This window comes from Vicugna pacos, chromosome 11, assembly GCF_048564905.1.
Source record: "Vicugna pacos chromosome 11, VicPac4, whole genome shotgun sequence".
Classification (NCBI taxonomy): domain Eukaryota; kingdom Metazoa; phylum Chordata; class Mammalia; order Artiodactyla; family Camelidae; genus Vicugna; species Vicugna pacos.
In genome coordinates, this window is record NC_132997.1 from 20,038,187 (window position 1) to 20,055,389 (window position 17,203).

The 17,203-nt window shown below is 46.8% G+C and overlaps 1 pseudogene; it reads right to left on the bottom strand.

Annotated features, from left to right (window-relative positions):
* LOC140699181 (cyclic AMP-dependent transcription factor ATF-5 pseudogene) overlaps nt 1-17,000 on the bottom strand; it is an 82,211-nt pseudogene extending 65,211 nt beyond the window's left edge.
* Between the last annotated feature and the right edge of the window lie 203 nt (nt 17,001-17,203).

The window sequence follows — 17,203 nt, forward strand, 5'->3', positions numbered from 1 at the left end:
CCCAGGAGTCACAGTCACACAAGATGTCACATCCAGGTAGTGTTCTTAGTACAATCCATGTGACTCCATCCTGGTCTCCTCTGCAGGCCTTCCATGCAGGCCCATTTCAATTCAGCGACCTGGGTGTATGCTACCTAAAACCATCCAGTGCTGGGAGGCAGGGGTGGCCCCAGACCTGGTATCTGCCCCAGGAGCAGCTCCCTGCTGGGGAAAGTACCTCACAGGCCTTTATTGTCCCCAGCACCACCTCTTCTGATGCCTCCATCTCTGCTCCCTTGGTGGGCTCCAGAGCCCAGGCCTTTTTCTCAGCATGGCCTGAGCCTCCCTCACCCTTCAGGTTCATGGAGTTTGAGGTGAAGGAGGAGATGCAGGTTCAGGAGGTGCAGTGGATAAATGGGGTGAAGGCCTGTCTCCTCCAGCCCCACCAAAGTTGGAACCTCGGGGGCCCCAGCCCCAAAAGTTGGCCCTCAGCCAGGTACCCAAGTGCACAATGGAGCTGAATGCAAAGGTAACAGGGGTTTAGGGACAGCCACTGTCCCCACATCAGTACTTTTCCCTCAAGGGGGTTACTGGTCTTTCACCCTCAACAGCCATTGAGGGGTCTCAGCTGTCCTTTGTCACCCTAGGGTACTGATTTGGTCAGTTACAAAACTCCCGCCTCCCTGTCTAAGGCCACCACAGCCTGCCTGAGAAGCAGGCTGGATGAGGAGACAATTGGAAAATTGGAGGTTCCACACTTCCTCACATGTGACTCTCTTAGAACCTCCCCCTTACCTCTCCCTCCTCATTCCCCATCACTGTTGGTGAAGATACAGTTGGCCTTGACTTGAACGACACCCACGCCCATGTTGTTCAAACACTGTCTGAACCAGCATGTGCGCTGCATGGTCAGAAGCTGGACGCAGGAGCCCCTCACCTTTATTTCCTCCTCCCGCTCTGCCCCAGTGTGTGTGCCCAGGAAGCTACACAGATCCCAGTGTCCCTGGGAGAACATGGCACCTAAGGAGATTCCCCCTGAGGCTGTGAAAGAGCATGTGGACACCATGGAGGGGCTGGTGGGGCCTGTCCCCTCAGCCACTGGGGAGGAAGATGCAGAATTTCAAGAGGACAGAAATGAACTGAAGCAGGAAGAGAATGGGACTTACAGGGACCCGGATCTCCTGAGCTACACTGACAAGCTGTGCTCCCAGGAAGCCTGCGTCACCAAGGTGGGCTGGGCCTGGAGCCTGGGGGCTGCAAGATTCCAGGGACTGGCACTCTCAGCACCTAGGACTGGGGTTCTGCCCGGGCCTTTGGGACTTAAGTTCTGATCCTTATCCCTGAGTTCTCTCTCTTTCTCTGTGCGTGCGTGTGTGTGTGTACGTATGTAGCTGACTGCCTCGGTGGTTTAAAACAGGCTACCTTGTGGAGGACAATGGGGTGGGTCTGTTTTTCACTTTCCCTCCAGGTATTCATGACTCAAAAGTTACTCCAGGCCTCTTCCTTCCTTCTTACGGAGAGGCAGTCATTCACCCTCGATTCCTGGCAGAACTGCTTTCCACAGAAACACAGCTGGACCTCCTGGCCCTAGCTGAACAGTTAGAACAGAAGGAAGGACTCACCCTTGAAGAGGTGAGCCAGAGGAGGCAGGGACACTCAGGGAGACAAGGGAGGGATGGACCCCAGGTAGAAGAGGGAAGGCATAAGACACCCAGGTAACCCAGGGAGGCAAGGACCCAGGACAGCCAGGGGAGGGATGGGACCACAGAACAGGAGGCCCTCATGGCTCTGTTCATTCCCCCCTGCCTGGAAGGCCAGGCCTTGTGGAGGGCCTGCTAGGGACTGGGTGAGATGCAGGACCATAGGAAGGAGAGGATGGGGGCCCAGAGGGACAGGAAGGACACACAGCTGGGAATAAGGCCCAGGAGGACAGAAGGAGTGCTCTAGTGTCTGTACTTTGACTGGAGTCCTGGTGACACCCCCTCTCTCGCTTCCCAATGCCATCATTCCCCTGCCCAGCCCTCCTTATCCCCTCACCCATGTATGCAAGGCCAGTCACTGTCCACATCTCTCCTACCAGCTGGTGCAGAAACAATTCCTGGACCTGAAAGAGGAGTTGGGTGTGCAGGCACCCACCAGTCACAGTGCACCCCATTTGGACTCAAGTCCTTGTGAGTCTAATGTTAGCCAAGATGCCCAGACGAGTGACCAAGGCCCCCAGCTAGGAGTCAGTGATAAAGACAGCCCAAAAGATGTTGATTTTGAGGAACTTCTAAGGCACTACTGAGCAGACAGTAGCCTGTTCAGGACCAAACACTTTATTCTCTATCCAGGACGTCAGGGTTTGCCTTCCTTCCAGGCTGGACAGCCCCTCTCCTCCCCGGGGTCAAAAGTGCACTGCACGGAGCCTGGGACCCAGTGATGCCTCAGTTCTCAGAGAGACGTCTCCTATTAGGGAGGCCCCAGGGCCAGGGTATGGGTCCAGTGAGGACAAGGGGCAGCTCCCCAGCCTGGCCTTCCTCTTGGCCTCTCAGTAGATCCTGTGGCCCTGGGGGAAGTCCCAGAGCTCTGCCCCAGGGCCCTTGAGATTTGTCTGTCCTGGAGGTCAGGGGGCTCCCCAGACCCCCTCCCCTCAGAGAGTTGGCCTCAGCCCAGCTTCTCCGCCAGCTGCCAAGTCGAGGAAGCGGCTGCTAGTGGAGGCTCAGTGTCTGCTGGGAAGCTGTCCCTGCCCAGGCCTGACCTTGGGGTGTCTGGGAGGCCAGCCTTGACTCTGGGGCTGGTTCACCCCTCACAGGTGAAAAAAAGGTGTTACCTGTTTGTCTCAGGGAGGAAGAGGAGGAGGAAGAGGCACTGCAGCCAGTAGGGAACAGCGGGCCAGCCCTCCACTGCCAGCCCCCAGGGGGACCCCAGAGGACCTTAGGGGCTCCTCCTCATTCAGTGCTGACCCCAGGGCCAGGGTGGAGTGGGGTGGGGGACTTAGAGGCTGGGGGAGGTGGGTCTGGGTGGCTGTGGGTGGGAGCAGCACCTTGGGGTGATGTATGTAAAATATGAATAATGATAATTTTGTTTGGAAATGATCTCAGACCACTGTAGTCTTATTCGTGTCTGCGCTGCTCTACAGAGAGGGGTCCTGAGAAGGAGGCTGAGGAGGTCCCAGGAGCTACGGATCCACAGGGGGCTAACTAGACCTTCCTCCGCATTGACACGGGGTCCTCACACTGCTCCTGGGAGCCTGCGGCTCTCTTTCCCCAGGGGCCCCTGCATTGTCATTTTCCCTCGAGCCTGATTGGCCACGGGCCTGTGGGGCATCCCATCATCATCTGCATCCCTGAGCAAACTAGGGATGGAGAGCTACTTTCATTCCTTTCAGCCCTCTGGACACGAACCAGCTCTGTAGAATGGAGCCTGGAGACAGCCCTTGTCCTTGGGGAGCTTCAGTCTGCTTCTCTGAGGCGGCCAGACGACAAGCCAGGGTGTCCTGTCTGGGTGTCCTGATCAGAGGGGAAGACTGGGCCTGAGAGACAGGGCTTTTTGCCTCTCTGCACCATTGCAGAGGGAGCCTCTTCTAGCCTCCTGGGATTACTGCAATGTGGGGAGTGGTGGAGGCAGCTCCCTGTTAATCCCAAGGACACAAGGGGAATGGGCTGAGAGGAAGTTCACGGGGTGCCTGTTAAAGGTGTGTAAAAGGGGAATGACAGTCAGCATCGCTGTGGGATTTGTGGGATTTCTGTGCAGGAGCATCTTGTCCAGCTGAGGGAGGACAACTCATCTTGCTGTGGCCTTAGGGGCTACTGAATTTGTTAAGGTGCCCCACAATTACGATTTGTTCCCTTCCCATCCACGGCTGAACCCGTGTGTGGACTAGTGTCGACACAGATTTGTATTTGCATATGAAACAGTTCCTCCTGTAATGGAATCCCCCTACACTGTTGGTGGGAATGTAGTTTGGTGCAGCCATTATGGAAAATAGTGTGGAGAGTCCTAAAAAGATTTACCCTATGATCCAGCAATTCCATTCTTGTGCATATATCCAGAGAAAACTCTAATTGGAAAAGTTACATGCACCCCAACATTCATAGCAGCACTATTTACAATAGCCAAGACATGGAAACAACCTAAATGTCTATCGACAGATGACTGGATAAGTAAGTTGTGGTACATTTACACAATGGAATATGTTCAAGCCATAAACAAGTATAAAATAATGCCATTTGCAACAACATGGATAGACTTGGAGATGGACACTCTAAGTTCACCAGAAAGTGAAACATAAATACCATATGATATCACTTAAATGTGGAATCTAAAGGAAAAGACACAAATGGACTTATTTACAAAACAGAAACAGACTCACAGACAGAGCAAACAAACATATGGTTATCAGAGGGGAAAGGAGTGGGAAGGGATAAATTGGGAGTTTGAGATTTGCAGATACTAGCTACAATCTATAAAATAGATAAACAACAGGTTTATACTGTATAGCATAGGAAACTATATTGAACATCTTGCAGTAACCTTTAATGAAATAGAATATGAAAGCAAATATATGTATCTTCACTTATGACTAAAGCATTACACTGTACCCCAGAAACTGACACAACACTATAAACTGGCTACACTTCAAAAAAAAATTACACACACACACACACATACACACAGAAAAGAAACATGAAATGGGTAAATTCCTTGAAAACTACAAACATTTATAAAGAATAATATGAATTCCACAAAATCTGTTTCCGCAAGTAGAAGCAAAGTGATTATGTTCCAACTTATTTTACGAGGCCAGCCAACATAACACCAAAACCCGACGATGACAGCTTAAAAAAGAAAATTTCTGACAGATGTCCCCAGGAATATGGATACACACCTACACAAATTCTCAACAAAATAGAAGTGTGTTCATTTTCTCTGGCTGTTATGACAAATTATTATAAAGTATTACAAATTACAAACTGTATCATTAAATTACAAATTACTATTTAGTAGCTAAAATATCTCAAATTTATTACAGTAATGTTTTGCAGGTCAATATTCTGATATCAGTCAAGGTGTCAGCAGGGCTGCTTCCTTTTAAGGCCTTACAGGAGAATCTGTTTCCCTTTCCCTTTCTGGCTTCCAGAAAACGCCTGCCTTCCTTGCAGTTGGTCCCTTATTTCATCTTCAAAGTGCATCACATTAGTCTCTGCCTTCTATCATCTCATGGTCTCTCTGACTCAGTTCCCGTGTCCTTCCTTTTATATTAAGCAAACCCAGAAAATTTATAATAACCATATCTCAAGATTTTTAACTTAGTTACTTCTGCAAAATCCCTTCTGCCATACAAGTTAACATTCACACATTGCCATAGAAGTGATTAGACATGGACCCCTTCAGGGATTCATAATTTAGCCTACAGCAAGAAATCCACAAGAATACCTGCCATAAGAATCCACATGAATAGATGATCACCAAGTGGAATTTATTCAAGGAATGCAAGCCTGGTTCAATAGTCAAAAACCAACAGTATAATCTACCCAATGAAGAATCTAAAGAAGAGAACCCATGCAGTCACATCAATTAATACAGAAAAAGTATTAAACAAAATTTAACACCCATTTCTATAAAAAATGCTCAGAAACTAGGAGTAGAAGGTCACTACCTCAACCTAATAAAGAACATCTGCAAAACACCCACATCCCACATCATAATGGTGAAAGAATGAACTCTTTTCCCGAGTTCAAAAACAATGTTAGGATGTCTGCTCTCTTCTGTCAGTTTGCAACTTAGCACTACAGGTTCTAGGTAGCGCAGTGCAGCAAGAAAGGAAATAAAGGCACACCGACTAGAAAAGAAGAAATATAATCATCATTATTTACAGATGACATTATTGTCTATGGAGAAAACTCCAAGGAATCTATAAGAAAACTCATAATAAATTATAATAAACGGCGTTAGCAAGATCCCAGGATAGAAGATCCATACATAAACATGAACACACAGCATTAATCATACTTCCATATACTAGCAGTGACCTGAGCAATTGAAAGCCAAATATTAAAACATATACAATAGGTTTCAGTTCAAGGTGGTGCCATGGAAACATACTGAACTCACCTCTTCCCACAACACACCAAATCTGCAGCTACATGTGGAACAATTTCCTCTGGAAAAGCCTAACAAATGGTGGAGCAACCCCTTCACATCAGGCAAACAAGAGGGAAACCACATCAAAGCAGGTGGGAAAGGCTGAGGCACGGTTTCACCAGAAACCCCACCCCTGGTGGGCACAGGCACACTCAGGAGGGAACTCAGAACATGGAACTTTGGAACTTCTCCCTGAGGTGTGAACAGTTTGTACCCCCACAGTGGGAACTCAAACTTTGAACACTGACAACTGACAGATACCCCCAAAGCAACGAACTTGGAAGACACTCAGGGTACATGCCTGTGAGACCCACTGGGCTGTGGTAAATTCAGGAACCACTCTTAAAGGGACTGTGCTCTTGTTCCCAGGGCCAAGTGCAGAAGCAGCCCTTTGCAAAGCACCCAGACTTCATGTGAAAGAGACTCATTTCCTAACTTTGAAGCACTGGTCTGAGAGGCAGGGGCTGCTGGGCTCCTCCCCAGGGACTGAGGTTGATGGGTACCATCCTCCTGCTCTCCCTCTGCCTTAATAAAACCGGCAGGTCCCATCTATTTTTTTCTTCCCTTCCCTTTTGGTGCCAACTTTATGCTCCAGCCAGCAGATGCCATCTTCCCCGCTCTCCCTCTGTCTTGCTATATTTCATTCTTCTTTTTTTTCTTCCGCTACCCTTTATTCAGGAGGTGTCATCTTTGTACTCTCTCACTGCCTCACTCCAGCCATCTTCGCACTCTCCCTCTGAGGGGCTCCAGAGTGCCAGTATCTCCAAGCAGGGAATGTCTACACACTGGTGACCCAGTTTTCATGGCTTCCACTCAGGGGTTGCTCCTAGATCAACTGGCTCTGGAGGCCAGGACCGACTGCATGTCTGGGTCCCATGGGACTGTAACAGTTGGAGAGACACTTCCTGGTGGGCTACCGCTTTCAGGGCCCTGCACATTAGACTGAGACACACCCCCAGCCTTTATGTGAAAAAAGGCCTACTTCCTAGCCTTACAGTTTTGGACTTGGAGGCAGGCTTCAGGTTTGGCACACATCAGGAGGCTACCGAGGTGCTCTCAGGGAAGGTAGGCTGCGGGTGCCATCATTACACTCTCAGTCTGTCTTGCTACAGCTCACTGACATTTCCCAGAAAGGAGCTTGTACACTTATCTGAAGCCCTGTTGTTTGTGACTGTTCTTGAGGGGACACCTCCAGACTTCCTAGCTCTGGGAGCCAGCAGGACCTGAATGAAATCAAATTAGCAATAAAAAACCTCCTTACAAATAAAGTCCAGACCAGATGGCTTCACTGGGGAATTCTACCAAACATACAAAGAAGAACTCATATCAGTCATTCTCAAACTCTTCCAGAAGACTGAAAAAGAGAGAGTACTTTTTCTATGAGTTTCTACAAACTCATTCTATGAAGCCACCATCACCCTGATACCAAAACCAGGCAAAGAAACTATCAAAAAAGAAAATCACAGACCAATATCAATGAACATAGATGCAAAAATCCTCAACAAAATATTAGCAAACAGAATCTAACAGCCCATAAAAAAGATCATACACCATGAGCGAGTTGGACTCATCCCAGGAACTCAAGGATGGCTCAACATAAGCAAATACATCAATATAATACACCACATCAACAAGAGACAGGACAAAAACCACATGATCATCTCAATAGGTGCAGGAAAAGCATTTGATAAAATTCAACACCCATTTATGATAAAAACTCTCAACACAGTGGGTATAGAGGGAACAGATATGAATATAATAAAAACTATTTATGACAAACCTACAGTCAGCTTAGTACTCAATGGTAAAAAACTAAAAACTTTCCCACTAAAATCTGGGACCATCAAAGTTGTCCACTCTCACCATTCCTATTCAACATAGTCTTGGAAGTCCTAGCCACAGTAATCAGGCAAGAAAAAAGAAATAAAAGGGATCCAAATTGGAAAAGAAGAGGTAAAATTGTCACTATATGCAGATGACATGATACTATATATAGAAAAACCTAAAAGTGCCACACAAAACTACCAGAACTAATCAAAGAATTTAGCAAGGTAGCAGGATACAACATTAATGTACAAAAATCAGTTGCACTTATTTACACTAACAATGAATCAACAGGAAAAGAAAGTAAAGAAACAGTGCCTTTTTAAACAGCACCCAAAGTAATACAATACCTAGGAAGAAATCTAACCAAGGAGGTGAAAGACTTATACGTGGAGAACTAGAAAACATTGATTAAGGAAATTAAAGAATACTTTAAAAAATAGAAAGATATCCCATGTTCCTGGATTGGAAGAATCAATATTGTTAAAGTGGTCATACTGCCTGAGGCAACATACAGATTTAATGCAACCTCAATCAAATTACCCAGGGCATATTTTACAGAACTAGAACAAATCATAATAAAATTTATATGGAATCACAAAAGACCCAGAATTGCCACAGCAGTACTGAAGAAAAAGAAAGAGGCTGGAGAATAACCCTCCCTGACTTCAGACAATACTATAGAGCTACAGTCATCAAAACAGCATGGCATTGGTACAAAAACAGACCTTCTGACCAATGGAACAGAATGGAGAGCCCAGAAATGAACCCACAAACTTTTGGTGAATTAATCTTTGACAAAGGAGGCAAGAACATACAATGGAATAAAGCCAGTCTCTTCAGCAAATGCTGTTGGGAAAACTGAACAGCAGCATGTAAATCAGTGAAGTGGGAATACTTCCTCACACCATATACAAAAGTAAACTCAAAATTGATTAAAGATTTAAACATAAGACAAGACATAGTAAATCTCCTAGAAGAAAACAAGGCAAAACATTATCTAACATATATCTCGGCAATGTTCTCCTAGGGCAGTCTACTCAAGAAATAGAAATAAAAGCAAAAACAAACTAATGGGACCTAATTAAACTTACAAGCTTTTGCACAGTAAAGGAAAATATAAGCAAAACCAAACAACAACCTATGGAATGGGCTCACCCTAAGCCAGGCATCCACTGTCCATGAGCTGCCTGGAGACTAGGTGTTCTATTCACTGAAGTAGCTGAACAACTAGTATGTGTCCTAGTGCATACCGACACCACTTGCTGAATTAATTACAAACTGGGAAGCCCAGGTGGAGTTAGCGACTCTATCCAGAATTATCTCGTATCAGTGTTTTCACCAAGTGACAAAGTAATCTATTCCCTTATCAGTCTGTCTACTATACCACCTGCAGCATTCCTTAGGGTGGGTGGGAACATGGACCAGGGCCAGGCAGAGAAGATTCTCTAAGTGATAAATCTCACCAGGAGAGGATGTTGCCCTAGACCACACAACCGTGTGACCCAAGTCTAACCGTCTCACTTCTGCGGACTCTGCTTCACACTCCAGGATGATGTCCAAGAGACTGAGGGGAGGGAAGACACTGGTCTCACCAGGCCTGCTCACTTCCAGGGAGTAACAACTAGAGCACTAACCTGAGGCCAAGGGCTCAGTGCTCACCTATGTGTTTTATTCAATCCTCCCAACCGTGAGGTGGGTATCGCTACCCCTTCTCTACAGGAGAAAAAAACAATCTCAGGTCACATACAGGTGCCCAGAGCCCACACTCTTTCCCACTCTACTGTACAGACTCCCAGCCAGAGATCAGGACATGGGCCTCTAACAATCTGGTGTGAAGTCAGTCAGTGGGTGGTGGGCTCTTGGGTGTTTACTGTTAGGCTGTATAACTCACATGTTAGATATGTATCAAATATTAAATATGTTGTAAAGAATGCCACCCAGTTTGGCTGCCACCCCATACTGCCAGAGACAGGAAAGCAGAAGCATCCAAAAAGTAGCCTAAAGCCACTCTCCTGCCTGAATGACATTGTCCTCCCCTCTTCTCCTCCCCACCAGCTCCCATCAGCAGGCCTCAGCCAAGCACAAGAAGAGCCAGGGAAGCAACACCAAGAGCTACCCTGGTCAGTGTCAGAGGTCAGTGGGAGACACCACAATACCATCCCCACGTCACTGTGCCACTTTAGAGAGGCTAAGTCTTATCAGATGACTCCACCTGGGCCTCACTGCCCAGACCAGTGGTGGACACTAGCCCAAGCTGGATCAGATTCTCTCCCCCAGGAGTCAGAGTGCTCTGAAGACACATAACTCTGGGAAGCGAGGGTCAGCTCTCTTCTGCCAAGTGCATGGGGATGTGGTAAAAGTGAAAAGAGAAGAAACAAAAAAACAGCTGTGCAGAGATGCAGGGTGCAAGAAGATTCTGTAAATGTATAGAGGGTGGGGAATTGCTGCCTTGATCTAGTTTTTAATTCCTATCTTCCTACCATCTTTTAGTTCCTATGATCTAGTTTTACATCCATACCTGAAGCTTTAACTGCTCCTTCTGTCTATGCAACACCATGAGAAATATTCCTGGATCTTAATCACAAACTCCCCAATTTCTACAACCTATTTGCCACAAGAAATGCCTGAAACACTTTAGCATCCTCCCCTATCTTTCACCCAGCTAGCTCTAAGTCATTCTCCAGGTCCCAGCTTAGACAGCACTTCCTCCAGGAAACCAGCCCAGACTAGTCCTCAAAGCTTTGCTCCACTTTTTACGGGTATAAAGGGTAGCACTCTGCACCTCATCACTCAATAAATGTGATTACTTTCCTGTTAGACTGTAAACACTAAAAAGGAAAAAACCACTTCAATCCTACTGCTTAGCACACAGGTCAGGTACACGCTCAGTAACATTACTAAATGAATGAAAATCAAGAAACTGGTGGAGGTACGTAGGAAGAGCGAGAAGGATCAACACTGATAAACTCCCTTCTGATAAAAATGAAGCTGCTTTGACCCTACCTTCCTCACCCCTTCCAAGTTTCTGCTTCCTCCCTCTTCCAACCCCACAACAGGCCCAAGTTTGCCATGACAATCATCATGTTATACTTTGGTGCCAGTACATTCAGGAACCCAGGCTGGAAAAAGCATGTTTCCAGGTAACTTGTGACAAGAGAGGAAAGTCTACAGTACTTTAGGGAAAAAAAGAATAATGACAGGTTTTGAGGTCCAGACAAATCCCAGTTCTACTATGCAGTTATTGTCTATGAACCCTGGACAAGTCACCTGACGCCTGGTTTCCTCATCTGTACGGTGAAAAAAAAAATAATACCTCAAAGGTGAGGATGAAAATGACTCTGAAACCATAGCACCGAAGGCAAGCTTGCAACAAATGTTACCTGGTCATGGTGAAGTCCACGCAGACCTCACCTCTACACCCCAGCCCCAGCTCCTACCAGTGACGGATGGGTTCAGAGCCCAGAGCCTGCCCTAAGACCGAGCATCTGAGAGACCCTGGAGACCATCTATCCTGTTGGCTTTCCAATGTATAGGAGCCTCAAGAAGTGAAAGAGAAAAGACAAGCAAAAAGGAAGAAACAGTATCTCAAGGTCAGGCAGGTGGGTGGGCAGAGTAGGCTGGATGTGTGGTGGGGTAGCTTGAGATGTTTTTTGGGGAATCGTGTGATTTTTACTTAACAGCTACATAACTGTGAGCAAGGTGAGGAATAAACTATACATAGTTCCTGGAAACCTCAACTAGGATGCTTTTCATTAAAGCACTTTTATTAATAATTGAGAATTGAAAACATACAAATTAAATTCTTCAGAATAGCATATACATTATCGCTAACCACCAGGAGCACATTATTAGGGATGTTACTAATATCAAAATGAATTTTCTTTGCATTTTACTTGCACTCAAAACTGTTCAGAAACTCTGGGTTTTCTGTTGCTCATGTAAGATGGTCTCCTCCCATCTTTGAGCTCCAAAAACCATAAAAGAGACTTCTTTATTAAAAGTCAAATTAACAGCTAAACCAGCACAACTAGGAATCTGGTCAGGAGCCTCTGTAGATGATTTATATCACTGCTGGTCCTGCTTTTGAAACAAGTCCCAGGGAGGGATGGAGGGAGGGCTAGAGCTGAAAGTAGTAAGGACAAGCTGATGGAGGAGATGAATCTCAGAGGAAGGCAGGACCTGACTAGGACCCAGCCCTTCTTCATGATGGGCTGGAGGGAAACAGCACTGGCATCTAAACAGGATGCTCCTCTGGTGTAGGGACTGAATGTGCTGCGTGCAAACTGCATGCAGGTCATTTGGCACGTCCGCCTCCACCACATACACACCAGAGGCCAATAAGACCTCCAATCAATGCAACAACAAAAAGCAAACCAAAGCTCACATACATTTCAATGCCCCTGGAGACTGGATAAAAATCACACACGCTGAGTAGTAGCCCTAAATAGGTAGAAAGAAGAGACAAGTACAGCGGGTAGAAAGTCAAAGAGAGACAAAGAGGGAAACACAAAATCTGATGAGGAACCAGCAGAAAAAGGGCATCCTTCAGGGACCTTCCCCTACCATTTCAAGTCCCAACTGCTTAGGAAACAAAGCCCTTCAGAACTCGGCCCCACCCACCCACAGCCTCACTTCTCAGACAACTCCTGGTTTTCCTGACCGGCTGTGACCTGTTCAGACTTCTGTGCCTCAGCGTGCGCACTCTCCTCTACCCGGAGTGCACATCTCATGGCAAACTCCCAGTCAGACACCAACACCCAGCACGAAGGTTTGCGAAGCCAGACATGGACATCCACATGCCACTCAGGCCTTTCTCGCCCACGGCACTCCACAGGGGCTTCTGTGTTCCCGCCCAACTGCACCCCATTGTCTGGAACAAGAGCTACTGAAGGGCAGGTGCCACGAGAGTCCTTGCAGAGAACTGGTGCTGAATGAATTCTAAGTGAATGACCTTGCATGAAAGGTTTTTAAAAGGCTAAAAAGCAAACCATGGGAAAAGCAGACGATAGATATTTTCTGCTACTGAAAGCATGCATTTTCTCAACTCTACTCTTTGGCTGAGTATCACTTAGGAAGCAGACACAGATGCTCTACCACTTCCTAGTTGGGTATCTGTGGGCAAATTAAGTAACCTCGCTGTGTCTCAGACTCCCACTTAAGGAAAGGAACCACCCCTGCAGTGTGGCTAAGAGGACTAATGAATATATGCTTAAAAAATAACAGAAAACATTGACTAAATGGTACTTCTTACCAGCCTGCTGTGATCACAGAAACATTAACAGGACCAGATACTGCACCATCAGGAATATGAGCACAACAAAATTTTTGTTAAAACTATGTTTTTTTGAGGAGAGCTGAAAGTCAACAAATCCAACAGCTTGTCTTCCAGCTGCACCCTGCTCTCTACAGTCCTCAGGACCGATCCCTAGTGACCACTATGTCCCCGCCTCCTCCGACAATGCGGACTCCCAGGTCTCTGGCCTCTGACCACACCTCCTCCTCCTCTTCTGTAGCTGCCCACTAAGGACACCTAAAGTCAGGCATTCCTTCGGCTCAGCTCACACATTTTTTCTCATCTTATCCCCTCTCAAGCCTTCAATTATCATCTCTATGGAGATGGCCCCACGGCCTCTCAGTCACATTCAGAAAATGTTTCAAGCTGAATTTATCCAACACAGATGGTTATCTTAATTAGATGATGAAACATACAGCTTCAACTTCTCTCTTTCATATCAATTATTTCCTTTTCTCTTGAGTCTTATACATCTCACCAGTCCTAAGATTCCTCTTCCTTTGCCCACCTCTTAAAACTACTTGCTTGCCAAGGCTTCTTTGGTTTTTCTGTTCTGTCTCACTGGTTCCTAACTTCTCTGGGATAATGAACCCTTTGAAAATATACTGAATGATATGGATTGTTTACTAAAAAGATAAACACAGAATGTAGGTAAGCAATTTCACCTAACCAATGATCTCAAATAACAATGTGTTCCTGTACACCAGACTGCCACTTACACAAACTTCCATCTCCAGATTCTACATCCCTCTTATTTTCAGGATGCCTTGTGGATACAACCTAAAGGGCCTACTTGCATCATAAACTTAAGAAGTCCAAACCAGAACTATTTCTCCTTAACAAACCTCCTCTGCCTACAGTATTCCTCCCCTAATAACGGCACCACCATGTCCCTAAGCCAGAAGCCTTGCAAATAATAACCTTCCCCATACCACATCACCAGGCCCTGTCTCAGAATCTCTCCCAAATCCAAATCCCAACTCTTAAGCCTCTTACTCTGTAAGACCTCATCATCCTTTACCTCCCATATCGGCCATGATGAAAAGTCCACCACTCCTCTGACAAGAGCCCATTATTGACCCTAACATCTCCATTTTCCACACCGCTACATCACTTCACCTTTAGAAGTTCACGAGCCAAGCTGATTCCCAGCCTCAGTTTTCTCCTGTCATTTCCACTAGTGTTGATCTACAGTCTCCCAAAATTTCAAAACTGATCATGTGCCTGCCTCTTTTCAAAAACTCTGATGCTCCTCCATTACACAAATATAAAATCAAACTCCATTCTGCCTACAGAGTCCTCCACAATTTGCTACCTAAGTTCTTTTCCAGGATTGGATTCCATAGCTTAGACTGTCACTTGCACCTATTATCTTTCTATCAAAATCACACCACTCAGAAAGGCTCAATTCAAACTCCACTCTTTATATATCCCCTATGTAATGTTTACGAAAGGACTTTTCATGGAAAAGGCAAAATTCCTAATGAACAGATTCAGAAAATTAAACAAAATTGTTTTCTTCCTTAAAATTTTAAGTCCTTCTGGAAACATTAAGCTTTTCAAAATATCAGTTCTTCAAATATTATTATTTCAATCAAGAAATCCTTCAAAAACCCAGCATTGTTAACCAACATTTACTAAATACTAATAATGCACAATGTAGATTCAACTCTCATATGAAGTATCATCAACCTGAAGATTAAAAGCTATAATCTAGACGCAGGATTCTAATTCCAATATTTGTACTTGGATTTTACTTAAGAAAGGAAAAAAAAAATACAGTAAGTGGACTTGACATTTGAGACTTAAGTCACTTAAGCCCACAGCCGAAATAGAAAGTTACCATATCTAAATCATCTTCAGGCTAGGAAAAAATTCTCATCAGTTAAAAAAAAAACTTTTGACTGAGATGTCATAAAATCAGGCTTTTTCAGTACACATTAAAGCGTTAATTTTTTCTAAGGGCCCAAGGATTGACGGGCAATTCCAAGTCCATCACAATGAGACCTGGTGACTAGCACACATACCAGCAGGTGCACAGCAATCAGACCTACTCCAGGTAAGTGATGCTGTGGGCAGTACTGTCTTTCTGTTACATTCTAGGACCTTGTTTCTTTTAGGCCTGACCTAATTTAATTCCTTATAGCTCCTAACCTACTGAGTTCACGAGAATCTTCACAACTGTGTACTGTGAAGCACTCTGCTCCTGAAGAGAATGCAAATATTCAAGGGTTTTTTTTTAAACAATTTTAACTAGTCTTTGTACCTAGCTAACATACATGATAAAATATTCCCTCTATGTATTTCTAAAATTATTACCGTTCAAATTTGAATGTTTCTGAAATAAATTTGCTTGTAAGAGTAAAATATGCTAAAATTTCAAAATTATTAATAACACTAATTAAGGAAAATAGGGAGTAATGAAAAGAGCTCTGGCAACTGAAACAGGATCTCAGGCTACAATCTCAAGTCTGACTCTTCAGTTGTGGGACCTTCAGAACTGGCTTCACCTCAAAACACTTTCTCATCTGAAATAGAGCTAGCACTGCCCTTCCCTCTCTGATGGTGGCTGTTCAGGTAACATGAGATAAGGTATATAGCACAATACCTGACATGAAGTGATCATAAATAGTCTGCTTCCTTCATACAACACAAAAGACACACATGAAGGTTTAGACATAAGGAAGCCTACACCACAAATCTGCATGAGCACAAAATATCACAGGTAGTTGGTTCTAACAACAAAAAACAAACAAACAAACAAAAACCACCATCAACCCCATCCCACAAACACTTCTGAAGGATCTGGAGCCAGACAAGGGCGCCTGCATGTGGTTCTGCAATAACTCCGTCAGGGCGGCATACACACAGACCACTAAAGCTTTAACAGAGAAAGTCCACAGTCATTATGCTAAAACCTCTGAAAGCCTTTATGCCAGTATGAGAGCTCACGCCCGGTAAAAGGGGGGAAAAGTCAAATTAGGGCCAACTCCAAGAGACTCCTTAAATAATACACAACAGCGATGCTGACTTACCCTTCCTGAAACGCGAACAGTACCATGCCCAAACCCATTTAAACACTTGAAGATGGAGACATTCCACACCCACACTGGTGCCACTACATGCCTTTTAGAAAGCCTGCGCAGGGGAGCACCACTGGCACCATGGAAGGTGCTGAACCAAAGCCGTCTACAGAAAAGGCAGGGGAGGGGGTAAAACAAGACGATGAATTCGGGGTTGTGCACTCGCGCCGCTGAGAACCGCTGTCCAGACCGCAGCCGCCTCCTCAAGCATCTGAAGAACTTCGCGGCTTCACTGTGGGGACGTCAAGAGAAGGCCGCTAGTCAAGTACCCTGGGGCTGGGGGCCGTTCCCGTCCGGGGGTTCCGGGTCCCGGCCTCCGACCCCCGCGCCGCTCCCCTACTCCGCGCGCCATCGAGGACCGCCCGGGAAGCGCCGCGAGTAACGACCCGGCCCGAGCGGCCCGGCCCCGCCCGAGACCCCCGGCGCGCGGAAGGCGGGCAGCCCGGCTGCGGTCCGGCCAGGGTCGGGGTCGCGGGTCGGGCACGACGCCACTGCCGCAGCCAACGAGGCGGAGCGGGAGGCCTGGCGGGCGCGGCCGGCACGCGGGGCGCGGACACTCACCACACCGCGCGGTAGGATCCCTCGAGGAGGAGACTGTTGGAGCGCGGCCCCACGTCGAACACCTGCCCGCGGACCACCTCGGGGCCGCCGCCCGCCGCCGCCGCCGCCGCCGCCGCCGCCGCCGCCGCCGCCGCCGCCGCCGCCGCCGCCGCCGCCGCCGCCGCCGCCGCCGCCGCGCTGGGCTTAACGCTCCGCGGCCGCCGCTCGGCCCACGCCGCTCCTCCCGGAGGGACCGCGCCGCCGCCGCCGCCGCCGCCGCCGCCGCCGCCTCGCGGGAGCCGCGGAGCTTCTGAAACAACAGCCGCTCACAGCAACTGCCAACTGCCAACTGGCG